Source organism: Passer montanus, unplaced genomic scaffold (genome assembly GCF_014805655.1).
Source record: "Passer montanus isolate IOZ18808 unplaced genomic scaffold, ASM1480565v1 scaffold16, whole genome shotgun sequence".
NCBI classification, from domain to species: Eukaryota; Metazoa; Chordata; class Aves; order Passeriformes; family Passeridae; genus Passer; species Passer montanus.
Genome location: NW_024363160.1, coordinates 8,137,149 through 8,163,742, shown reverse-complemented (window position 1 = coordinate 8,163,742; position 26,594 = coordinate 8,137,149). Strand labels below are relative to the sequence as shown.

At 38.4% G+C, this 26,594-nt stretch overlaps 1 protein-coding gene and 1 long non-coding RNA gene across 4 annotated transcripts in view; both read left to right on the top strand.

Annotated features, from left to right (window-relative positions):
- NKAIN3 (sodium/potassium transporting ATPase interacting 3) overlaps positions 1 to 26,594 on the top strand; it is a 337,666-nt gene that overhangs the window by 46,460 nt on the left and 264,612 nt on the right. The gene's annotated exons all lie outside the window — the stretch shown is intronic.
- The window catches only part of LOC120499279, a 31,496-nt gene continuing 18,445 nt past the window's right edge, over positions 13,544 to 26,594 (top strand). Inside the window, exon 1 of the long non-coding RNA XR_005626838.1 lies at positions 13,544 to 13,628. This is a non-coding gene — a long non-coding RNA (uncharacterized LOC120499279). The remainder of the gene's footprint in view (positions 13,629 to 26,594) is intronic.

The following is a 26,594-nucleotide window of genomic DNA, read 5'->3' as shown; positions in this document are numbered from 1 at the left end:
TAAAGACTTGGTACTTGGGAACCATTGTTCACTTCCAGTTTCTTACCATTCTCATCTCTCTTCTTGCTGCACTATCTGTCAGAAATGGAAATAAATGGACAGGTTTCTCAATATGCCCATTTGGCTGTTTGATACCTGCCTTGTGGGGTGTGTGTTTTGAGTAAGAGCATCTGTCCCATAGAGCAGTGTCTCTGCAGTGAGGAGCTCTGTGCCATGTTCTGATTAAGGCAGCCGGATTTTTTGTGACTTTTAATAAATTTCTCTGAGGTTTGATTTTCCTTCATCTGAAGAACTGCAGGTAATTCTAACTTGGTTGGGAAAGCCTGTAAGGAAGCTTAAATTCATAGAGTAGGCAGTGGTGTAGCAGAGAAGGTTAAAAACCATTGCAGTGCACTTTAAAACCACTGTGCAGTGTCTGTTCCCCCAGCAGCAGGGGCCATGCAGGTGAGCAGTGTGGGGTGTGGCAGTGCCCTGCTGGTGAAGGCTGCACAGGATCCAGCACAGGAGCTCTGGCACCTGTGGCTAAAAGTGTTGGGCAGTATTTGTGTGCTGAGGCACTGACAGGTACTGTGGCTGAGCGTAATTCTTCTTCTAGCTGTTCTGAAAACAAATGGGACTATACAGCGAAAAACGTTTGATTTGGAAATATTTATTTGTAGGCAAGTGAGCTGTGAAAATATAAATCTCTTGATAAACTCCCCCTGCTGTATCAACATTGATGGCAGACAAGGCAGTTTCTTGCTGTGCTCCTTTCTTTCAGGGAAATCAGAAAATCCCAGGAAATACTCTGTTTCTCTTTAAAGCACAGCGCTAATGACGTGGCTAAAAGCGTTGGGCAGTATTTGTGTGCTGAGGCACAGACAGGCACTGTGGCTGAGCGTAATTCTTCTTTTAGCTGTTCTGAAAACAAATTGGACTATACAGCGAAAAACGTTTGATTTGGAAATATTTATTTGTAGGCAAGTGAGCTGTGAAAATATAAATCTCTTGATAAACTCTCCCTGCTGTATCAACATTGATGGCAGACAAGGCAGTTTCTTGCTGTGCTCCTTTCTTTCAGGGAAAACAAAATCCCAGGAAATACTCTGTTTCTCTTTAAAGCACAGCGCTAATGATCTTGTTACAAGGTTATATCTGACAGGAACAACTTTGTGTTTGCAAATGTTTCCTTCCTCTTGCTAAATAAGTTGTAGCTGTAACTTATTTGAAATTGAGCAAGAGACTTGTAGCAGTAGCATACTAGAAATTAACTATTAATTCAGAAGATAATTTTTTGAATGCTGAAATTTCAGCATAATTAACTTAATAATGATTTTTATATTGGTTCCATCCTTAATACATACCAAAAACTACTATTTACATCTTCGTGTTGACAATTGATCCATCATTTATACCAGTTTATTCCATTCTCCTGCTTACCAGTTGCAGCCACGAGCCTGAATTTATTAGAACAGTTAAATGTCATTTAATGCACTGTAGCTGGGAAACAGATGCAGTAGACAAACCTATTATTATACTAATGGAGTTTTTTGAATTACATTTCACTAAACTCAGTGTTATCCTCCATGTTATTCTCAAACCCAGTGACAAGTGGGATAGTTTAATATCTTCTGAGCTGTGTACAGTTTTGTTCTGTTTGCTTAATGAACCCATGGTTTTCTGTTATTTCTAAAGAAGCTTAAATGTTTTAAACAGTTATAAGAAAAACAAGCAAGCAGCAAAATTATTCTGGACTGCAGAGACAGTTTCCCTTTCAGAAATTTTAGGGAGCAGCAGTGCACTGCCCCAAATTCTGAAAAAAAATCAGAATAAAAATATTTGGAAAAATTTTTCTAGAAACATAAACCATTACTAATATAAATAAGGACAACTCACCTAATTTCTGTGGAATCATGCAGTTAAAAACTGAATTCTGTCTGTAGATTTAAAGTTAGACCATTTTTGAGAAGTAGGAAAAACCTCACGCCAGTGACCTGCTCTGTTTTTGCTGAGAAGCAACAAATGCCTTAATGTAATTATTAAATAGAAACATTGAATCTCTGATACTCCTGACTGAAATCACTGATAATTACTTTTGAGTAAGACTTCACATAAGGTAAAAGGTGCTTAAACAAACTCCAGTCTGCCAAATCTTTTTCAATTCAGGGAATTCCTTTTACAAAATTCATCTGGCAGTCTCATTGGAGAACAGTTTGCCTCCTGGAGGGTGAAAGGTACAATTCATGCCTTGGCACCATTCTCTTGTAGATAAACAAATGCAGAATGACCAACCTTGTTCTGTTCAGTTAATAAGCAAACAGAAGATGCCAGTCAGCAGAAAATTAGGAAAATCAGTTTCTCTGCAGTTGAGTAACATCTCTCATGTTTGCTGGGCAAATGAGCAATGAAACACTTAGTTATGCTTGGCTTTTTAGTTATAGGAAGAGATGATGGCTCACCTTATTCTTTGTACCATTAACAAGAAGACGAATCTCCCTGTGAATAAGGGAGTTTTACCTGTAAACATAGTAAATATAGTATTAGCAGTATTGGCTTCGTTCTTGCTGTTCTCAGGGAAGCAGTCATACAATCAAGCTCTGGTGCTGAGGCCCAACATGTTATGCAGTTAATAAAATCCATTGCAGAGGTGACAAAACCTCCCTGAGAGCTGAGCTATCCATGCAATCCTCATGCTTTTCCTTTGTAACAGAGCTTTTTATTCTTTTGCACTCTGCATTCATGGAAGGGGTTTGAATCCCCCTCCCTTGCATAGCAGCTGGCTCTTGGCTCCTCACTGTTGCTGGAGTAGGGAGGCTGCTGAACAAAGGAATTCCAAGAGCTTTTCATTTTCATGATCCAGTGGCACAGTTATTCAGCTCCTCTTTTCTTGATGAACTGGGTTTGTCAACGAAAGAGAGGTTATCTCATCAGCCCCAGCCTACGTGGCACTGTCTGCTTACATCCTTTGTCACAGAGCCTGAAAAGAATCTATTACCAGAGTCAACAGTTGTCTTGGCTTGCCAGTGAATCCTTCAGCAGCCTGTTAGGAGAGAGTGAGGCTGGAGAGCCACCTCCCCTCTGTCCCCTGGGCTTTATTCACAAGGAACATTCTGCAGAGGTGTCAAGAGCCATACCACAAGCCATATTAGAAAACAGACCAGAGACCTCACTTAGGGTTCATCAATGAGCTGAGTGACACAGCAGAGCTTGATTTGCACCTTTCTGAAAATCAAATAAACTTACCCCATGGATTATGTGCTGTTGTGAAATAGGATACACCTGTCCAAGAGTATTTAATCTTTTCAAAAATCTCTGTAAGCTTTACTTCTGCAATTGTTTCCTTTCCCATCACATACATTTTAGTGAAATGACACAGCTACTCTCCCAGTAATAACTCTTCTGAAGGCATTTCACAAGCTATTTAATATCTGGAATCTGAATTGTCCTAGACCTTTTAAGGAATTTACTCCTATGGGACACAGAGATTACCAAAGGAGATTTACAGTTATTCTTTGCAAGCATAGAGAAAGCCAGTCTTTGGGTAAGCTATCTCGAATTAGCATTCTTGTGATTTTGGTGGATATTAGTAATGTAATTACTTTTCCCACATATATAATCATACATAATGACCTATACTAATTTAGATGTATAAACCTACTTTTTCTCCCCTAAAGGAGACCTAATTATCATCTATGTAGATATGCTTTAGGTCAGCACTCCAGATTCATTTGCTGTTACTTTTAGCTGAAATATCAAAAAAGGATGTTGCAGGAGCATATATCTTTCCTGTGGTCTGTCATGAGCAGTCTTGCTTAATTTTAGGAATATTCAGATGTGGTTCTCTGATTAATTCTAATTTTTTTTTTTAAGTAAGAAAATCCCCCTGGAACTTGCACAAAATTTCATGTAGTCCAGTAATGGAGGTCATCCAAAATCAGAAGAGTGAGTGAGTGGAGATATTAAATAGTTATCTCAGCCCAGTCAAATGGAAGAACAAGTTTAAAAAGGAGGATCTTAGTGTTTTTTTGTTTCATTTTTCACTGTGAATTGTTGCAAATCTTGGTCTCTGGTATTTTTTTCCAACCTAAATTTCTGGTCTGTTAGTGCCAGTAGGAACTATTAGTGAGTCAAGAAAATCAAAATGGGTTTTCTGTGATATTTAAGATAACTTTTTTTTTTTTTAAAAGGGGGTTACAGACTGTCTAGGAATCACTATAAACCTCTGTTAGATGCATGGTAAAATAGATTTCAGTATGAGGGACTTGGCAGGAGTTTGACCCAAATAATTTCAGTGCAACCATGGTGATGGAAATCAAAAATATATTTACCTAGGAGGGAGCTGAATAATTTTTTATGGATGGCTTTGTGTAGAGTTTTTATTTTTAATGAACAGTTCTCCAGCAGTAAATTTATGTATCTATGAAAGTACAGACTTCTGCCATTGATGACAGTACATTTCTTCCACTTGCTGTAGAGCACCTGATGTGATTTCCCTTTCCAGTTTTAAGAAAAACTTGCAGCAACTTGTTATCCACAGTCATTGGTGGTTAAGATGCTTAGCAGGAGGACATGCTTGATACATTTGGGGACTGAGCAATTCCATAACCCTAGATTTAAAATGCCTCCCTGGGCTGAGGGAGAGAAAGACACAACACATCCTGGCTGTTGGGCAGATGCTGGAGTCAGCATTCTTCTTCTGTCATGTGAGCACAAAATGTTTATGTTTTTATTTGCATGGAGTGCCACTTATGAATGGTGAGTATGGTAATTTCCCATTGTTATCTGATTAGTTGCCTGAGTACCAGGGCTATTCCAAGGACTTTTTAGGTAACTCTTGTATATTCCCTGATTGGCCTATCTGATAAATTCAGTAATTAAACTGTATGGTGCTATCTGTGCAATCGCTAATTTTATTTGTTCCATTTGCTTATCTGTGTTTCCCTCAAAGCTCTGAGTGTGGATGAGAGAAATGCTGAATGTTCAATAAGGTGACATTTATGTATCTATCTATGAAGTTTACTTAATTTCCATCCTTTCACTACTACCCTTACTCGCTAACCTCAATCACAAACCAGTGCATTACATTTGAAAAAAAAACAAATGTAATTCACACTCCCAAATGAGACACTTCCTACTATAAATGTACCCCTTTCTGCAGTTTACATTGTTTTCCTTTCTGCCCTCATGTTCAAATGATATTTAGATGCTATATTTGAGAAAGCCAGTGCTTTTGTAAAGTTTTTCTAGCTTTTTATCCCAATCACTTTCAAACATAGATGGGCCAGTCAGTTTAGGATAGTCACAATTTACTTGAATTACAAATATAACAAAACTAATGTGACTCATTTTTCGTCTTTATTCTACAGTGCTACCTTGTCAAAGCCAAGGGCAGCCTGGAGTGTGCTCTAAAATAATAGGAGATGTCTTCATGTAAGCTTCTCTAGTTGATTTGTTAGAGATGGCATTCTGTTCCAACTTTCGGGCCAGTAAAAAAAAGTAAAAAAATCCTAATTTATCAAAAAAAGAGGAACGGTTTCCTTTTTTTTTTTTTTTTTACTCATTCACATCTGAAAGTGGTCATAGGAATATTTTTATAAAGAATAAACCTGCCTGAGGAATAAATACTTAAGAGCAAGGCAGGCTAAGTTGCCAGGTAACTGGGAAAAAATAACTGGAAGTTTCAGGCACTTGAGTGTGAATTGCTTATTTATATTGTCTTCTTTTATTTGCATTGTAATTTTACACTTCTTGAAACAAAGGTTCAAATTTGGAAGAAATTGTTCTGTAAGTTAGATGTAGATACAAACCCACTTCAAAACAGTCTGGCTTTTGATTCTATTGTTATTAGATTTATTAATTGCTTAACCAGGCTTGCTTCACTGGTTTTGCCTCTTCTTTATGGTAAACCTTTTTTGCAATTCTAGCTTTGCAAGACCCATGTGCATGACATCATGTCCTATCAGTTGCCAAATAGCCATTGTTTGAACTTGTCTTGTGCTGAAGTCCAGGACTTTCTTGCTGTCTTTTGTTCCAGCTGGGAGTCAGTGGGATGCTGAAATAGGTGCACAGCCATTGTTTTGGCATAGCTCTACATAACTCTACAAGAGAGTTACGGAATTGGATGAGAGTTGTGAAAATGCTGGAAACAGCTGTGGAACCACCCTTGTGGGCTGCAGTGTCCCTTCTATGGTCCCTAAGTGAGAGCCTTGTGAAGAACCAAAAGCCACCAGGCTCTGTCACTGTTTTGTCACTTGTGTTAAAGGGCATCAGGCATAGATTGTTCCGTGCATGGACCATACTGCTCCATAGGAGTTTAAAAATGATGGTGACACTGACTTATGATGGGTAAAGACATAGCAGGGGTAAAGGTTGTGTGAATCTGATGAAAATTTCAAAGGCTGAGAGAAGATACACGAAAAAACACCTCAATAATAATAGAAGCTCCATAATTTGCGGTGGCTGTGCAGAGGTTTGCTGTTAGCACCTCCCCCAAAACAGGTTATATTTACTTGGGAAAATTAGAGATTTGTGTGGGTGAAAAAGAAGAGAAATGCATGAGAGAGCTGTAGCAAAACTGTGTGGATGCACAATGTGTAGTATAGCCCTTCCCAATTAGTCTAAGTGGAAGACTGCAGTGCAAAATAACTTTCAAACTTAGATAAACTGTAGCACATACTCAGATGTTGGTATCATGCTGAACTTTCTGAAGTTCATAAAGTGTATTGTTGGAACTAATTAATATGCTGAATTTTTTTTAATATGCCAAAGGCCTCAAGTTAGTAGTTTGATAATTAGGCTGTGTTTTGTATTTAGATACAAATTGCAGATAATTAGAAATGCTGAGATGCCATGTGGGTTAAGTGGGCACCATTATTTGAGCTATTTAAAGCATTTTAGTGGTAGCTGATAAAGTGCAAGTAAGCTGGACACAAAGGTTCTTTTCCATTATATATTAAGTATGTAGGCATAAATAGAGTTACATTTTTCTACTCCTGTTAAAGGAGCCTGAAACTTTCCATAAGTTGCTACAACAAGTACCCGACAACTGCTGACAGCAGCATCTCCTCATGACAAGGTGTTTTAGGCTTTTCAGGAATGAGCTGTCATTTTCTACTTTGCACTGGGTTGAAAAAGAAAGGCAGTTTTTAACAATGCTACACCATGTCAAATTTCTTTCCAGAAATCCCAGTTTCTTAATTTTCCTAAGTTTAAATTGTACTGTTTTTATGTTCTGCAACCTACTTTCTGTTCCATCTTCCTCTGCTGCCAAAAGGTATTCAGCTCTGCCTGAGGTTTGTGTCATGAAGCACTTTAATACAGTCTGATGTCAAATATAGGCTATGGGATGGACATGCTCTGTAGTAACAGTAGCAAAAATGTTACAGAAAGTTTAAAATGTAGCAACAAAAATTTCAAGACAATTTATGTGCTGTCTTTTCCAGACAGGTTTTTGAAATTTGGGACAGTCATGCCCTGCAAATGAAATATTTTCAGTATTCCAAGTAAAAAAAGCCTTTACAAATTAAAGCAGTAAGTATAACCTGGTATTTTGGAGAATGTTGAGAAAGGATTTTTCTGCCAGGATCTCCAACTACTCCACCTAACAGCTGTTTCTGGCAAATTTTCCTGAGTATTACCTGAGTATCCAGCGCTTAGAACATACACATTTTTTCTGAAAGGGCTGTGTTGCAAGTCACTATGGTGAGGGGAAAGGATGACAAATTCTCATTTGTTGTGGCAAGTGGTATTTTTGCTGTTTTTGAGGAACAATGAAAACTGAAAACAGTAGCCTGCTGAGGAAAGGGAGACCTCCAGTTCTTGGGATATCATGATACAGATGAAAAGCAAAATTGTTTCCAGTATCAAATTGTACAATATTTAGAAACAGGTACCCTTTGTGTAGGTTTTTAATTTAAATTGCTGCATGGGAGCCTCTCTTCTCTAGGAAATAGATCATGTGTAGACTGTGTTTGAGCAGAATACATTCCTCCTAGGCCCTTTTTGGTGCATGTAATGAGGAGAAGCTCTTACAGGCTAGTGAAAAATATGTGAATGAAAGGGTTCAAAAATGGGAATATGGGGAATATTAGGCTTCAAATATGGGAATCAAAGGAATGAAAAATTATGGTCCTGTTTTGAGTACCTTGTACACTTGTGGAGGGCACTTACAGGAAAGTTAAGTGTTATTAGTAAAAGACTGTGTGATTTGCATATTCTGGGTCAAGTTTATGGATTGTGCTATCATTGAATGGGTCTGGTTGGAAAGGACCAGAGTGGGTCATCTGCTGCAGCCTCCCTGCTCAAGTAGGGACATCCCAGAGTACATGGCACAGGATTGTATCAAGGCAGTTATTGAATATCTCCAGTGAGGGACACTCCAAAACCTCTCTGGTCAATCTGTTCCTGTGCTCGGTCATCTGCAAGGTAAAGAAATTCTTCCTCATGTTCAGGTGGAGCTTCCTGTGAATCTGTTTTTGCCTATTGCCTCTTCTTCTATTGGTTGGCACCACCAGAAAGAGCCTGGCTCCAACCTCTTGACACCCACTCTTAGATATTTATACACATTAATGAAGTCCCCTCTCAGTCATCTCAAGGCTGAACAGGCCCAACTCTCTCAGCTTTTCCTCCTAAGAGATGCTCCAGCTCCTTAATCATCTTTATTGTCCTTTGCTGGACCTGCTTCAGGAGCTCCATGTCTCTCTGGTGCTGAGGAGCTCAGAACTGACACAGCACTCCAGATGTGGCCTCACCAGGGCTGAGGAGAGGGGCAGGATCCCCTCCCTTGATCTGCTGGCAATGTCCTTCCTGATGCAGCCCAGGACACAGCTTTGGCCTCTTGGCCACCAGGACACTGCTGGCTCATGGACAGATGTTGTCCACCAGCACCCCCAGGTCCTTCTCTGCAGCAGTGCTGCTTTTATCTTGCTACAGGTGGGTACTGGTTGACATCACACTTCAAAGATACTAGAAGATGAACTGTTAACTTTCTTAACAAGTTTTGTTTAATTGTCAGTACAATAAAAACCCTTTTATTTAAAAACTAACTTCCAGAAAGAAACAAGTTGTCCTCATTTTCTGTGTATAGCACAGGCTCCCATTCAGTAATTTAAAGTAAAAACCTACCCAAAGGGAACATGCTTCTAAGTATTGTACAATTTGATGCTGGAAACAGTCAGCAGACTTAGGAGGAAAAAAAAAAAAAAGCTTTTTTTATTCTCTATCTTATCTCAGTTCTGCCACAGTATTTTGTCCTCAGTGATGTACACAATTCTTTCAATGTCCAGTATCATGAAGTGTGTAACTGTATTGCTATAGCAACAAAAATCAGATCAGGTGATAAGAAGATGTTAGATCTTGTTTCTAATTCAAGAGCAGAAAGCTGACCTGTGCAGTTCATTGGACCTTCTGGAGGAGAGTAGCAAGTGACAGGAAAGTTTCCAAATGGTACCTCTGGGAATATTGAGAGCTACCAAGAAGAATACAAACAGCTGGGAGTTGAATTTATACCATTCAGTTTCCAGTCATTAATATAGTTTAGTGTACAAAAGTAGGACAAATATTCTTATTATGGTTTTTATAGGGGAATGTTATATATAAAAGGTTTCCAAACCTAAGATTTCACAGAACACATGGAGTATTTGTGGCACGGGTCCTTTACTGCTTTTTTACTCTTAACTTACCATTTAATGAACTATAATGGAGCCAGCATGGAGTCAGATCCCTACAGAAGCAGAAGGAATGTGTCAGAGAGAGAATGCCCTCTGCTTTGGTGCCTCATGGATTTTGTGGATGAGCTGGGGCCATGAAGGGAGCCCCTGTGCTGCATGGACATGCAGCTCTAAGTTTCTTTTCCACCGTTTCTGATTTTTTACAAGTTACATGTACAAAGTAAAGATGCTTCCCCTGTCTATATAGAAAGAAACACATTCATTGAATCTGTCATTGTTGGTATATTCAGTCATGTGTTTAATCAGGTTCTTACTTCTATCTTGCTGTTTTTCAGCCCAACTGAGGCAGCAGAAAGCATTCATCATGTACATAAAAATGTGGAATTGATGCCTGATGGATTGGTCCCTCACCATTCTTCTCAAGTGACAGTTTATTATGTTGCCTTTTGCATTCTCTCCTGCACATACATTCCTCCTGTATTTCTCTCTCCTGTATACATGCACTTCTTAGCTAAAACTAGATGACAAGTATATATACTGGATATGTAAAGGAGTTTATTTCTATGTATGATGCATTTTTCCCCATCAAGTGAGGACATTAAAACAAATTAGAACATTGCTTAATGTGGTGTAAAATTATTGCCATATGAGCAGTCAATTAACAAGACAAAATTTGCAATAATGCCTTAAAGGTGAAATGTGAGAGCTTTTAATAAAAAGGAAAATGTGGAAAAAACAAAAAAATCCTTCCTGGTCCTCAAATCATTATCAAAGTATGCAGGCAAACAACCATGACAAGTACATTTTATTATATGTGCCTTAAAGATCTCTTCCTTCATTACTGCTTTCTAAAGGCTTAATTGAGTGTCCATCCTCATTAAAGCTGATGAAGTTTATGCAGGGAAGGTAATTCCAGAGGGGTAGACCCAGAGGAGTACCCCATCACTAGGTGGAAAATTTACCTCTTGCCTTTGGGTACTAGAAATTACCTCCTTTTTCTTACCTGATGCTAGGGACAAAGACATTTCTGGCTCCAGAACAAGACTGAGGGCTCCAAATTCAGAGATGCAGGCAACACAGGTGATAGCATGCCAGTTCTTATCCCAGGAACCATGACAGTCAGTCTCTTCTCTTCAGTGTATGTGAGGGAAGTGCAGATGCTCACCATCACTTACTGCTGAGTGTCTGTAAGGTGACAAAGGTCTGGCAAGGTCTAGCAAGCCTGAAGTCATACTGCTAGCAGTGCCTTCCTTATTGGTGTGTTGGCTTGGCTTTTTCGTATTAAATACAACTCATACCATAGTTCCAAAGAAAATTGCTGCCTGGGAGCTTGAATTTAATGTAATCTGAGCAATCTGGCAGGTTTTGTCTAAACATATGTAGCATACTAATCTTACACATGAACCACACTGATATGATTTTATCATTTGAATCTGTATAAAATCCGTTTTCAGAAATATCAGGTTGGCCTAATGCCTTCTAGAATGTGACCTTAAAATTTACTATCTTGCATTCTTAACTCTTTTTTGGGAGCACTGTTCCCTTTGAAAAAGAGGGGTAATGTATTTCTTGGGACCATTTATAAAGATGGTTCAAGGAGCAGGCTTAGGCCCTGAGCATGGTGTGTGGTCATCCCTCACAGCAGCTCAATGTATTTCTTGGGACCATTTACAAAGATGGTTCAAGGAGCAGGCTTAGGCCCTGAGCATGGTGTGTGGTCATCCCTCACAGCAGCTGCACAGCTGAGACTGTCTGACTTAGGACAGTATTTACCAAAAGTCCACCTAGGAAAAAGACTAGAGAGAGGATTCCTTACTTTGATTTTTACTCCTGTGGTATTGAATACGATCTCAGATGAAACAGTACCTGAGTCAGCAGTGTGTTTTTCAATCTGAGTTGTCCTCTTGCTTTCCCAAAAACTCAGAATTTTAAATGTTGTGATGTCCTAGCCACAAAATAACCTGCATACAGAAGGCAGGGCATTTCCATGATTCAATCCCATTTTTAAGCCCAGTATTTTTTTCTAAATCAAAGCACATTTCTTAAAATGCCTTTCAGGATCTGTAAAGAAAAGAAATTTGTTCTGTGGTGGTTTGTTCATGTATGTGTACGAAGACCTTTGTTCCTCGTATATGTTCCTCATATCAGTGTGCATGCAAGTTTTTATTTAAAATTTTGTGTTGATGCAGTTCTAATTCAGGCTTTTGGTGTTCAGTGAAAATTTTGTTCTTTATGTATAAATTCAAGTCCTAAAGGCAGACTGCCTGATTAAGAATGCAATTAACTAAAAAAATTAGCTTCTTTCCATTGTACAGAATAATTTTAACGAATATTTACTGTGTAATGGATGCACAGAAAAATTAATTGGTCAGAACTTTTGCTAATATCTTGTCCATTCAGCATTAATATTTATTGCAACCACAACTCCAGTTTATGGTGGAAGTTGTACAGAAAGATAAAGACACAGTCTGTGCTTGAGGAAGCATAAAGCCTAAAGGATTCATGTAGAAATGATGAAACATAGAGCTCAATAAATTGAAAGTAAATCAACAGTAAACTTTGATTTGTATCTTACTGGACTTAAAATTTAGAGGCACTTACTGGCACTGTTTGGGTCCAAGCTCCAGTGATGAGAGAAATATCAGTTATAGTAGTAGCAAATGTGTGTGTTTAAAGGGATAAGTGTAAAGAGTCTGTTACAAAACTGATAGATTTGTTTGAATACCGATAATAATTTTTAGGATATATATTATGTTGCCTTTCCTTTGTAAATGAGATTGCAAATTAAAAATGTATTACCTCGGTTGACAAGCAAAGTGCTTCCTGAGCACAAGCCTTGAAGCCAGTAATGCATGATTACTATACCTCTTCGACCTGTACAGGAAATCTGCCTGACTAAGAGAAAGATTTTGATTGCAAGACACCAGCTGTGCATATTTATTTATTTATTTATTTAATATTTGGGTTTTTTTAACATATCCCCCATTGTGGTAACATGAGGCTGTAGAGTTGTACACTCATATAAACCTATTTGCAGGCATTACTGTCTGTGGTTTGTGGAGTGCATGCACAGTTTGGTGTAGTGTGCCTGTCTTTGTAGATGTCTTTGTCTGAAGGATTTGATTGAATGAGTTGTCATATCAGGAAATTCAGTAAGTCAATTTGTTATACTGATATTCCTGTAAAATACATGAGTACTGAGCCAAGAGCTGCTGTCTTCCAAGAGGTGTTTCAAAAGTTCTTTCTGACAAATCAGATTGAATTGCATTCAGTTAAGTGCTGTTTCTCGAATTTCCTTCCACTCTGACTTTAGCTAGACTATGAAGGCAGAGTTGTACAAAATCTTGTCACAAACCTCATGGCTTGAGGTATGAGGAAATGGAAAGGAAAGAGATAGAGAAAGAGAGGAATTTACTTGACAGTTATCCATTATGTAACCTTTAGTCTTGTCTCTCTGTGGAGATTGTAAATGGCTGAAGTCTGAAGAAAACTGCTCCAAAAACAGTAGGAATAATTAAAATGTCACCTGTGCAAAATTATGAATAGCAACAGCAGTGCCTATTAAAATATATTTAATTAGTGCTAGGCACCTAGCAATTTCATTTTTTTCTGCTGTAAACACCACAGTATCTGAACTGCTAGTAGAAGCACCAGGTAGCTGTACCATGTTGTAGGCACACAGTTTGTGGTAATTGAGAGCAGGGCTGTGGCTGAGCCTCATCCCCAATGGGCTGCAGCTGTGCAGGACAGGTGAAAAGTATTGAAGGTAATGAGACACTGAGTACCGAGGGGTAACGACCAATCACAAAAGGGCAGAGAGGGCACACAGGTGTAATGAATGAGGATAATGAGTATAAAGGGTTGTGCTGGAGAGCTATAAAAAGCTGCAGATGCCTCAAGCCCTCTTTGGTGTTGGTTGTGCCTCTGCTGTTGTTCCAGTAGTGCTACGTTAGCTCAAATGAAGAACTCAAGTCGTCTCTGGTAAGGATATTATGAAATGGGCTTTATGTATTGTTGTATTATCAGTATGTACTATGAGGTACTTGTGTGCAAAAGTGTAGCAAAAGGTATTTTCATTACATCTCAGTCAGAATCTAATGGATGGTATGTGTCTATTGTTTTAAGGCTTGCTGGGAATCTTGGCCCAGAAGAGGGAAGAGCAGCAACTTACAAATCACCTGAAAAGCATAAAACTGCTTTTTGTGTCTGTAGTCAATTCTTGTGATCATTACTTGGTCTTTGACATTGGCATCTGAAATGCAGTTTTGCTGAGAGGATATAGACTTTTGTAACTCAGAAGTATTCCTTATTAAATGTAATTCCTTCTGAAATGAAGTATAGTACGTAAGTGCTTCAGGTTATTCAGTGTTTTATGTAATATTATAGGTAGTTTTGATGGTAGTTTTTTAAAAATCAACAGGTACTTGAATGAAATAATTTATTTCTGGCTTCTGCTATTAATCACTTTATTTAAGATTATTAACTAAAATTATTAGTTATGATTATTGGAAGTTCTACTCTTGATGTAAAAAATCTTTGTTACCTTAGTCATTGTTTAGGCCTGGGTCACTCTCTGCCTGGAATAATTCACCCTCTCGGGTCTAATCCAAAAGACTTTAATGCAGTTAACATGTAGCTTTTCTTTAATTTTTGTTACTTTAGGTAAATAATTAAATCTGATTAAGATTTTCACAGTATGAATACTTGATGAGAAGAAGATAACATAATTTGAGCAATGCATTCTTCCAGCAGATACAAGCTGCAGTTTCTCTTGTGAGGAGCTAATTTGGCTCTACACATGGAATGAATTGGGTGATGAGGTGGTCTCTTGGGATGTGGGAGATGCTGTCAAAACCTTGGGTAGAATTAATCAGAGTGGAAGGTTGTGCTGGGGGCTTCTCTATCTTGGGAAAGCACCCTGAACGTAGAACTAGTTATTTTACTTATGGAAGGATGAAAAAGTTGTTTGGTAGAATAAATCTTACCCCCCCCCACCCCCTCCCCCCCAATTTCATTTAGGTTTTTTGAAAGTTTTTTCCTTTCCTTAAACAGGTGCAATGTCTGTCAGATCTTCATGGGCTAAGGCTTTGCATTTGATTGTCTTTTCACCTGTTTCCCACACATATGTGCCATGCCCTATTGCATTTTAGAACCATGTTTACTGTATTTAGAACTATTTTTTTACCACTGTGGTCTTAATCCTTTATATGTATCCTATGCCACTGAAAAAACCTGTACATTTAATTAGTTAATTAGCTGGCAGACTTTAGCTCATCAGACAGGCCTTCCTCCTGTTTTTATTGTTAAGTGGCTTTCAGAAGAACACTGTTTTCTTAAGTAAGAAAATTGAACATGTCATAAACATGTTGAAAATATCTGAATGAGAGAAAAACAATATTCTCAGGGGTTGTTGATAAAATGTAAACAGCTAGCTACTGTAAGTTGGAAAAATCCTCTTCTTTTAAATGGCACTAGCCAGTTTATGCCAGCAGAGTTTCTGATATAACATAATTTTTTCTGTTTATACATTTCTCCTTGTTGTAGAAGGATGTGGAATAACCAAGCCTGAATATTTGATGTTGTGTAAGGGGACCTGCAAGGTTTTTCTCAGTGGTTACATACTTTTGCTGCATTCTCTGCTTTTCAGTGCAGAAAGATTATTTTTGCAAGGTAAAATGCCATTTTGACCTTGTATACCTGTCTAATTTCTTCCCTCTCCATTGAGACTTCCAGCAGGGCTGCCAGGTGTGAATTAGATTTTCTTTCATTATCGGGAATAAAGCAAGCATTGTTACATCAGTAACAGATCATCAGACATCTTCCATGTAGCTGAGCTGTGCTTTTACTGTTTTTTGCCACTGCACTCTAGTGACCCAAAAGTAAAAGGCTTTATTTTGCTATAAAGCCATTCAGTGTCCTCCCTTTGCTTTTCAGCTCAGGTGGATGAAATCATGGGCCACACTTAGAGCTCATCACTACTGACCAAGTGGTTGCCCACTGCTGGCTGTTCATTGTTCAAGTGCAGTGGGACAGGTTTACCCCTGCAGCCCAGGGGGGTGTCTGTCAGTCTCGTGTACTGCTCCTTGGGCAGTGAGACTGGCAGGGGAATTGCCCTGGTCCCTTGGCCTTGCTACCCAGGCACCCAAAACAAAGAAGGAAGCTTCATAAAGGATTCTCCCCAGGAAGAGTTTAAAAAAATATTTGTATGTTTGAATAGGTTGTTGGAGAGGAGTATGCTGGGAAGAGCAAAGTCACAGGTGCCACCCCAGTGAATCTGAGTGTGCCCAAGTCAGAAGGGCAGTGGAGCTTTTGATTAAGTCTTTCCTGTGGAATTGCTTTCTAATTAAGCTTAAAACAGGTGCCTGAGTACAGCTAATACCACATTTTAAATTCTTCTGGTAGCACAGCCTCTGGAGGAGATCAGAGGAAAATGTGACTTCTTACACCATTGGTTTTCTTGCACCCCTCACCTATAGAAACACAGTATCTTGCACTCCTCCAGCCTCTGAGCCTAGTGGAAATCTTTACTGCTCCCCTTCCCTTTTTTCAGGATGTCTTTGATTTGTGCTGTGGTGCTGTCAGGTTCACTGAAATACTGTGAATGAAGGTGCTTTGTTGGTGACTGTTTTATTACTTTGAATGGGTTTTGGCATGAATGTGCTCTTTCTCCTGTACTTATTGGTACTTTCTTCTTTCCATTGGCTGGTCTCTTTATGGCTTTTCTAATCTTCTGTCACACTTCCCAGTTGCTTCAGTATTTTGCTGAATTTTTACTTCCTTACTTACTTTTCACTCTTACTTTCCTTTTACTCACAGGAATTATTTATTTGAAAACAGAATTTAGAAAAATAGATATTTCTGATTGTTGTAAGAGGCAGATAGTTGCCTGTCATACTCTGTATGGGATAGATTTGGCCTGGGAAATCCTGAGTTAGCACTGAAGTAGTTCTGTTATCTAGAGCACATAATAACAGGTCTTAGATGCCTCTATTACTCTGCATCTCCCCTAGAAGTTATTCAGGAACATTTGTAGTCGAAATATTTTACTACTGGTTTGAAAAACAAATACATTTTACTTGCTTTTAGCCTTTTTGATCTGAAGCATACTCTCTCTTAGTCTGCCCAGTTACTTGGCTTGTTTTAAGGACACTTTTATGCTGTTTACATATTGAAGATTCATTACAACAAGAGATACAATCACCTCTGAATTTTTGTTTCCATTGTGGATGGCCTTTCATTTTATGTTCTGTTGCTCTCTTCTCTGAAATACTGGGAGCAGTCCTCTCTGCTCCTAGAAGACATTCAGAGCAGGTTTTTTTTTAATTCCCCTTATTGATCCTTTAAATAACACTTTCCAGTCCATGCAGTTTAGCTGATCAATGGTGTGGCACAACAGCTATAATGTGAGTTTCTAAGAAAACCACATGCTAGAAATGGTTTGTCCAGCCTGCTCTCCCGATTTTTACATATAACCTCTTCTCAAATAATCCACAAACCACTGACACAGTATTCATGGGAGAAAATCCAATTGACTCCATTTTTTCTCCATCATTAACAGATGAAGCACACACAATATTTATTTAGCTCAAACAGCATGTTTCATAACAAAACCAAACAGTGATGTCCTCTACAGAGCAATGACAACAGTCCTTCAGAACACACAGATTCCCCCATCATATGCAGGGTGGAATTCTAATCTGTACTCAAATCAGCCACTGTGCTTTTATCCTCAGTATTATGAAGGGCTTGCTTACTAAGTATATTTTCAGTGCAGTATTAATGAATGTATTGTCAACATAGCCCTGAATGCTAAAGCCTTTCAAATTTTGAAAATGCAGCCTTTGTTTAGCAGTATATTTGTCACCAGATTTTAAAGATGTGGTGCTATAAAATGAACCATTTTAAGGCAAATATGATCCCTGAAAATCACCTTCAATACAGTTTTATATGCAAGGTGAGAGCCTTCCAAAAGACTGAATCAAATTAATTAGCTCTAGCTATGTAGCACTACTCCTGTCTCACTGAACTGAAAGGCACGTCAGACTCCAATGTGCTGTTGCATTATTCTGCACCTCTGGAGAAGTCTCTAGGGTCAAACCCAAAGAATATCTTTGCTGCCAAAGGAAAAAATGGGCAGAACTTTCTGCTTTCAGGAAGTTCCTAATGCCATTTTGCACTTTGACCCATAAAATGAGGATTATTGGCAAGTTATAAAAGATTACAGACTTGGATATATTATGCTGTAGATTTAACATTGTTAAATGTTAAATAACTACCCTTATGCAGCTAATAGGCAAAGCTGTGGGAATCAGGACACCATTTGGGCAAGACTCTTACTAAGATTCTTCCAAAAGCTGCTTCTCTCAGATTAAATGAATAGTCCCTGCCTATGACTGCTGCTTGACTGGTGCTAGCTGCCTTCAGAACTGACCTAGCACTGACTGGATGGGAGGAAATCTCACCTGCAAATACTACACATGCAGTTGGTGCACCTGCCAGTACCAAATTGCAGGTTAAAATGCCTTCTCAACCAGCACAAATATTAGTGCCCTGCGAAAGGAAAAGGTTTGTGAGATGTCAGTCTGTGCAGTTTCAGCAGGAAGGAGCAAGAGAATGATGCCAAATTCAAAGTTGAAGAATTACTTATAATGAACTTTTGAGAGAGATGTACATATTTCTCACTGTGTATGTGTATAGAGACAAATGCCTGAATCCTAATGCATTCAGAGTTTGTGTGCTGTGGTTGATTTTAGCCATCATGCGAGTCCTAAAGGACAAATACAATTTTTCATTGACATTTACTTCTGTGCTCAGATATGGAAAGGAATTAATTTTTATAGACATTTTTCATTTTCTGGACTTCTTGTGTGGTTACAATCCAGGAGGAAAAAAAATATGTAGCAATCTCATTCATGGAGGTTCTATGCAGTTCTGAGAGAAACTATTTTGGCAGTGTTATGTAGCTAAATGTTTTTCAATTGTGAAAAAATACATCTGAGACTTTTGTGACTTTTTTTTTTAAATAAAGGAGAAAAGAATATCTCTAGAAGAATCTAATATCCTAAATATTTAAAATTGCTTCATGAAGTACAAAAGCCAAGCAATAAAGAGAGCTGCACTGTAAAGTAGAGGATGGATCATGAACAGACAAGTAAAACCACAAAGATGATACAGGGATATTTGCTTTGGCCAGAACAGTTTCTGTTGGACAAATGGAGAGAGACTTTACCAAGACCTGCAGTGACAATGGTTTTACACTGAAAGAGGGCAGATTTAGGTTAGACACAGGAAGAATTTGTCACAATAAGAGTGGGCAGACACTGGAACAGTCTGCCCAAGTGGATTCTCCATCCCTGGATGGAGACCGGACTGGAAGGGGCTTTGAGCAGCCTGCTGTAGTAAAAGTTGTCCCTGTCCATGGCAGGTGGGTTGCAATAGATGCTCTTAAAGGTCCCTTCCAACAAAAGTCATCTTGTGTTTCTCATGTTCTGTGTACACCAGTTGTTGATTTCATCGGGGTACTGAAGGAACAGAGGGACATAGAGGAAAGGTCATAGTGCTGGGGCATTGAAAAGCTCCCTCATGGCACCTTCAGTTCTGAAGGACAATAATCATCAAAATATGAAGCTATGAGTCACAGCCATACATCAGAGGGTCTTACTAACATTTTTCTCCCTCTTTACCTGACTAAAACTGGAATTACTGGACCACATGGAGAGAAACTGAGCACTTTAACTCTTTTTTACTTAAAAAAATTTATAATGACAGACTAAAATTGATAGCACTTCTGAAAATTTGTTCCAGTGGAACTTAGTTTTGAGTAAAACCTAGCCACCAGTTAGGATTTCCTCTCTTTTTTTTAAAGCATCTTGTCATAATAAAGGACAGGCTGATGAAACAGAAGAGATTATGCCATCTCTACATTCAGTGGGCCTTCCCAGGTTTTTCTGGAGCAGGGCATTAGCAGCCCTGTAATAGAGAATTGCTGTATTGCATTCAGAATCAGTTAAATAATACAGAGCCACGTTACTGGCACACCTTAAACTCCATTTGCCAGGAGATATGTAAAAGGTCTTCAAAAGACAAGTCTAAAATTCATGGACTTAGTACAAACATTCTTTGTGCACATACAATTTCCCAGTGCCTTTCTCCCAGCTGCAGTGTCCTGTGTTGCAGTTGGTAATTGCCTCTTTCTTTTCTCCCTGTCTCACAGGGACAAGCAAGCTTTTCATCTGTCTCCTTGCCCTGCTTCACAGATGCTAGCCCTACTCTTCTTGCAATCAGTTGTCTCAATGATTAACATAATTAGGTTAAACTCAGTGAAATTGTTCCTAAATTGTATTTAGCTTGAGGGTTGTTTTGGCTTGGAAGTGGAGCTGGTATTTCCAACCCTCTCTGTCTTCTTTTTTTAATTTAGGTGGAATTATATCAGTTGTTTTCCTTTGATTTCATGTTTTCTTTATAAATTATAGCTTTAGATCACTGTAACTAATTTTGTCGACGCTCAAGATCAGAGGTAGTGACTTACTTAAAAGCACAGAGTCCTTTTTCTCTGAGCAGTGCATGGAGGTATTGATGAGATTGTTTCTAAAAACTGATCAGCAGTATAGCAACTCAGCCAATGCTAGCAAGTACTGCTGTCCTTAGAAATAGCAAACATTTTTTGTGAACATGTGTTTGTATTTCTTTATGGCCAGAGAACAGGGAGAATGTGTTTAAGTCTCTGGTTGAATACAATTATTGCTTCTCCAGCTGAACTGGTTGCTTAGATAAAGAAGTGCAAACAACATGAATTTGTGAGCAGTGACATTGGTAAACAACCCGCCCCTTTTTGCTTCTTCTGTTGACACAGATTTAGATTAGCCTAGTTGTCCCTATTTTTCATAAATAGGGACAACTGTCTTTCAGATATGTTTCTGATCTAGAAGTACCATAGTACTTCAGTAAATTGTAGTAATGCTGTACTAGAAATTGAACAGAGCTGTCCTGAGCCCTGACCTGACATTCTGGTGATTTAAATAGAAATAGCATCAAACTCTTTTGTTTGCACCAGTGTAACATAAACTGACTTGTCGACAAGTTGTGCAAAACCATTTATAGAACAGAATTTTTTGCTAGTGTAGCCATTTCATATGTGTAAGCTGTGTAGCTAGATGACTCTTTGCACTGATGGAGCAAAGTATTTTTAATTGCAAAATTAATTACAAGAATAGAGTGTTGCATTTAATTTCATCGTGTAAGATTGCTGAGAATGAGCAACCACATGGGTGAATATAGAATAGGAGTTAAAAAGAGGGACAGGAGAAAAAATGTAGTGGCAATTTGGGCTTGCTTTCTACTTTTTTTTTTTTGGCTGGTTGGGTCTTTTTTGTTGACATGTGAATGACACTTCTAATTGTCTTGGCTGCCTGCTCCGTCAGGCTGGGCTTGTCTCCCCAAGTGCCACTGTTTGGTGTTGCTGTGCATTCAATTCAAGTTGCATTCAATTATTTGCAGTCATTTGGGGTACAGCACACCTTCCAGATGATTCTTCATGCCACAGGTGTTGAAGTGGTTCCTTTTGTTTAGCAAGACAAAACTGAATTTTAATGAAAAATTTAATGTATTGGAAAATTACTCCAAATGGAGTAAAACTGCATTTTGCTAGCTAATTAAATGTGTTTTTCCTCCTTTAACATAAAAATATAATCTTTTATAGAGCTTGGTGTTGCTTGTCTTTCAAGGCCTTTGGGGGATGTATTTGCAGTTACTCTCTATCTTATTTTCTCTCCATTCAAGGTTTTGTTTCCAATGCAGACCAGTGTTCTCTATCACAAGGATTCCCGCTCTTCTCTTTTTGTTGTCTGGTTTCTTTGTGTTAAGGACTGTTGCTTTCCTTTGCAATGCATTGTACTTTTGTAGTATAAATCATCTTTGTTTCCTTGCACCATTGGAACATATAATCTAAGTTAAATCAGTCAGCAGTAAAACATTGGAGTTTTGCCTCATTCTAAGTTCTTGTGTTGGAGAAAATCTACAGAGTTCAACATTTTTGTTACATCTGTAATAGCTTGCCATGAGTTTTGATTTCGCCTTATAGCTATTTACTTGGAGAAATAAGAACACTGGGTAAGAGGTCCATTGAGAGACTTGGAACTGCCTCTAAGATATGAGATCTTCTATATCACCTGGTATACAAATGGGTGGCTTTTGGCAATGTGATTACTGGGGCAGAAAGGCTTTCAGGTAGCTCTTCTGGTAAAGTAATTGCTACCTCTAGTATTTCCTTTAAGATTACCAAAACATCTAGCACTTTATTCCATTTTTGGGGTATTCAAGTTTAGAGAATCTGACAGGGAAAAAAGAAAAAAAAAAGACTATATGGGAATCTCCCCCCTCTTTTGTGACTGTGATAGAGTAATTAATGTAGCTGTGCATGAGTTGCTGTTTTAATTAGTGTCCTGTTACCATACATGTAATGAGCGTAGACGGAAAGAATTCTAACCTTGCTATTACCATGTACATTAGGCTGAACGCTTCTCTGATGTCGGCTTGAGATTTGGGCCTTTTGAGCTTTAAAAAAAGAACACCTACTTGGGGCAGTGGTCAATTGAAGCAGAGTAGAGTATTTTTAACAGGGTGAAACACCATCTTTACTACCATTTTGAGCTTTTTATTACACCAGTATCAATCTGTTAAAGACCACCCTCTGATCAGCTGTGCAGGTTCAGACATTGCCAAATTATTAGTACCAGCCTGACCACAGCAACACTGCTTGTGTGAGTAATAATTTGTGTTGGAAGTGAGAATAAGGAAGCTGTCATGAGACTAGCAGGGTTTGTTTCATGGGGGTTTCATAACCAAGTTTTTCCTTTAACAAAAGGTGGCCAATGCAAGGGTATTTATAATTTCAAAATTGATTGTAACTGTGCTACCATATTGAAAGTCCTAGTAAACGTTTAGACTATGTTCTTCTTAATCATCCAGATTTTGCTAGACCCTGGATAAGGAATACAACAGACTTTGAATCCTAGTCACTTATTTTTAACGCAGGTGCATTTTTGCCCTGACCTGAAACATAAGATTTAATTTCTCATTGGATTTGAACTGGATTGTGGTCAAAAACTGGGGAAAAGGAGGAGGTACAGAGCAGAACAAAATAAATGGATGTCTCAAAGAAGTGGTGGATGGATTTCAGTAGCGGCAGTTGCGACTGTAGGACCTTTGTGGGGAAGACATAACTGTGCCACAGCTATATCAATGCCAAAACTCCTGTATTAAAAACTCAAGAGATTAATGTACATGAGCACTAGGGACCAGTTAGTATCCATGTGGTAGTCCTGTTCTTTTCTATGACTTTGGCATTTGCTTCTGGTACTTTGTCATCCCTCTAGGACTGCTGGATAGCTTTTAGTCACACTGGCTTACTCAGCATTGGAGAGCCCTTGCAGCTTTTTGGGGAAAAAACCCAGAGATTAAATATTAAATGTAGGACTCAAATCTTCTTTAACACTAGCTGAAGCTATTTGGATAGCATGCGAGTAAAAATATCTAGTGTTTGGCACTCTGTCTGAGCAAAGTCTTGAACATTTAAAGACTAATCATATACAATTCAATACTGGGAAATAAAAATAGAAGTGCTGTGCCTAGGTAGATCTTGTAAGTCAATGAAAAAGCCACAGATAGAATTGCTGCCCCTTGCTTTCCCTTCTCGCTTAGAACATCACCTGCAGTTTCTGGGAAAAGAAGAAAAACTACCAAAGAAAAGCTGAACAGGGCTATCAGTCCTGGCAGATCTCAGTGGAGAGAGTAGAGACAGGATAAAGGACCACCTCTTACTCAAGCTCAAGGGCTGATACTGTGAAATAATATTTATATGCTGAGATCTGTAGGTTGCATTAGGTCTAGTGACGTGGGAAAGCTATCAATTAGAGATAATTTCCATAACATATTTAAGAGATAACACTTTGCTGCTCTCATTTTTTTCTTTCACTTATAAATTCTCTATTAAGTTTAATTAAGCTTGTCTTGGACTCATGACCATATTCAATGTGATTTTTTTTTTTTCCTCATCCCCCAATTTAACAGCTAGCTTTGCTCATCAAGGAATTTTTCCCAAGTGTAACATGCTCTAGTTAAGAAGTTTCATTTTAAGCTATTCAACTACTAGTTCCTATAATGACTTAAAAATGCCTTCAGAATACAGAGCTAGGGCATGAATGAGTACAATTTTTCCAAATGAGTAAGTGCATATTCTCAATTTGCTGTGAATGCTTTATGCTTCCACAAAAAGCAGATACTTTAAATACAAGGTTTCTGGTGGAAAGCACTCAAAGCTTGTTTTGTATGCCATCTTAAGAGAAAGGGAAAAAGGGGCACTCGCTAAATGCTCACTTGTAAATTTGGATAATCATTGTAATTTTTGTTATAACAATTTGAGAAATCGACTTATTGTGTCTAGAATCACCATTAAGAGCTTTAATCTTGCATAGTAGTTAGAATAATCCTGCCAAAGGAACTGTTCTGGGTTGTTAGTTAAACCAAATTGCAGATGCTTGAATGCTGAAAAAAAGTTTCTTTTCTAACGGATTTTTCAGTTTCCTTTGGGAAAGGAAATCCAGTAAGGGATTTTTGATTCCTTGTGGATATTTCTGCTAGGACTCAGAACCTGATCTCTTTCTGTAGAGTCACATCCTTCCTATAGCAGGAAGTAGCATCTAATTCCACTGACTTTCAATAGTTTGCTTTGCTTTGTTGCTTGGTGAATTTCAGGCAGTGACCCGTAGTATGGGCTCATGTCCTTCATGTCTGATTAAATTTAGCTAAGAGACAAAAGATCCAGTAGCTGTGCAGATAGTCAACAACTGTGTAATGGGGGGCAGCATGCTAATAAAGCCCTTTTGCAAGTAGTGTTCTGTTCTTTTGAATATGTGGTTATTAATTTCCTGGTGGAAATTCTCAAGAGCACTTATCTGCCTTTTGAGTTCCTTACAAATATTAACTGATTTCTTCTGGCAAACCTTTAATAGGAGTTATTTTCAAATTTTTTTTCTGCACTGTAGATATTCTTTCTTGGAAATTTCTTGTTATTTCAGTAAAATACAACCTGTGAATTTTTCATTTGAATACCAAACATAGAAAGTGTTGAGTCATGACCTTGAAAAATTTACATTGTTACTTCCAATAATATCCTTGAATTCAAGTGCTTTTAAAGTTCTGAGTATTGTCTTTAACATTCTTTTGTAACATACAGTGATTTAAAGCTTCTGATGTTCACAGACTGAAAATTTGAATATTTTTTCTTATGTATAGTTTAATAGCACTGTGAAATAAGGAAGTGCAGTTATTCCCATTTCACAGACTGTTAAGTATCAGACTCTGCTAATGGATTTACATTGCTCTGGGATCTGAGCTGGCATCTCTGCTTCATAGCCCACTTCTGTATCCACTGTGCTATACCCTAAATTTCATCCAGTCTTTTAACACTAGCTGAAGTGCTTCAGCAAGAAAAGTCTAATCTTACTCTTCAGTCAATGGGTAATTGGAGATCTAGGGCTGTTACACTGCAATTAGAGATCTAGTTGTTTTAGATGTAACACAACTTATTACATTTAAAGTATGAGGTGGCTAAATGCAAATTAAACTTAATATTATATACTTTCTTATTGTTGTTGATGGCAGAGACACTTGTTCTCCTTTAGATTTAGCTCTGCTTAATACCTGAATTGCATCAGCAAGTACTCCAAAAACCAGCTTGCTTGTGAGGAACACAGACTGACAGCCAGTCATGGGCTAGAGCTATTAGTATAAGACCTTTGCCCTTGTCTTTTAGTACAGCTTTTGTTTAGTATAACTACAAGGACTCTGTATGAACGTTGCAGAATAGATCTGTCTAAATAAACAAGGAAGAAAGTAAATCCCTGTGACTCTGATGTAGTTCTGCAGGCCCCAGAGGCTCTTTGATTAAGTAAAACTGTCACCTACCAGTGTTATCTTTTCACTTTCATTTTACTCATTAGTCTTCAGTACTGCTAACAATAAGACATATTTAATGTGTATATTAAGTCACTTGTAGCCCTTTATCTGTAGATTGCTGGCTCTTGTCCAGCTGCTGTAAAAGTGATTAAAATGTGTTATTTCATGGCTGCTCAGTAGCTAAGACAGTCCAAGTCTTCTGCAGGTGTTTGAATGCCCACATCATCTTGGCTAAAAGCAGTCTTCATTCAGTTTCTGTGAAGTTCAGAGTCTGGTTCTTACATGTGGAAACAGGCCAGTGATGCTGCACCCTTCAACTCCCATCCCTACTCTGTCCTGTGTCCACTCTGTGCCTGTGAGGAGCTCCTTGGTCTTCCTAACTACCAGTCAAGGAACTTCTGCAGGCTGAATGTTACCTAATTATAATCCTTTGCAAATCAGGAAATACCTAACTTTTGCCTTTTAATAGTCAGGAATGATATCTCAGTTAAATTTTGCTGTGCTCCCACCGGTATGGAGGGTTTTTTAAATTGTTTAGGGTGCTCAGGGCTGCCTCGTGGAGTGTTCAGCATTCAGTCCTGCACTTGGGGGCTGCTGCTGTGAGATCAGAGAGCTGAGGCTGGCAAAGCTGGGTATTCATGCCTTGGATGGATCTTGGCTCCTGGCTCTTAGCAAAATTCCAGTTGAATCAAAGCTTCACAGCAGGAAGGCTGCAGGCACAAAGACACTCCACTTAAATTGACAATTTTACAATTTTCAGATTAGCTACCATGAATTTAGGATGGAAAACTGTGGAGCTTTTTAAAGAGACTTAGCCATTTTAACAACAAGGTAGGGCTTGGTCAACTAGCTAAGTTAAAATTTCTGGGCTTGTAGTTTTTATGACGAGATCCTGAGGATCTGGTTCTGAGCAGAACTCGTAATTACCTGTTCATCACCTTCTTAACTTTAAAGTGGCCAAGAAATGACCTTTTTTACATCAATTTTGATGTT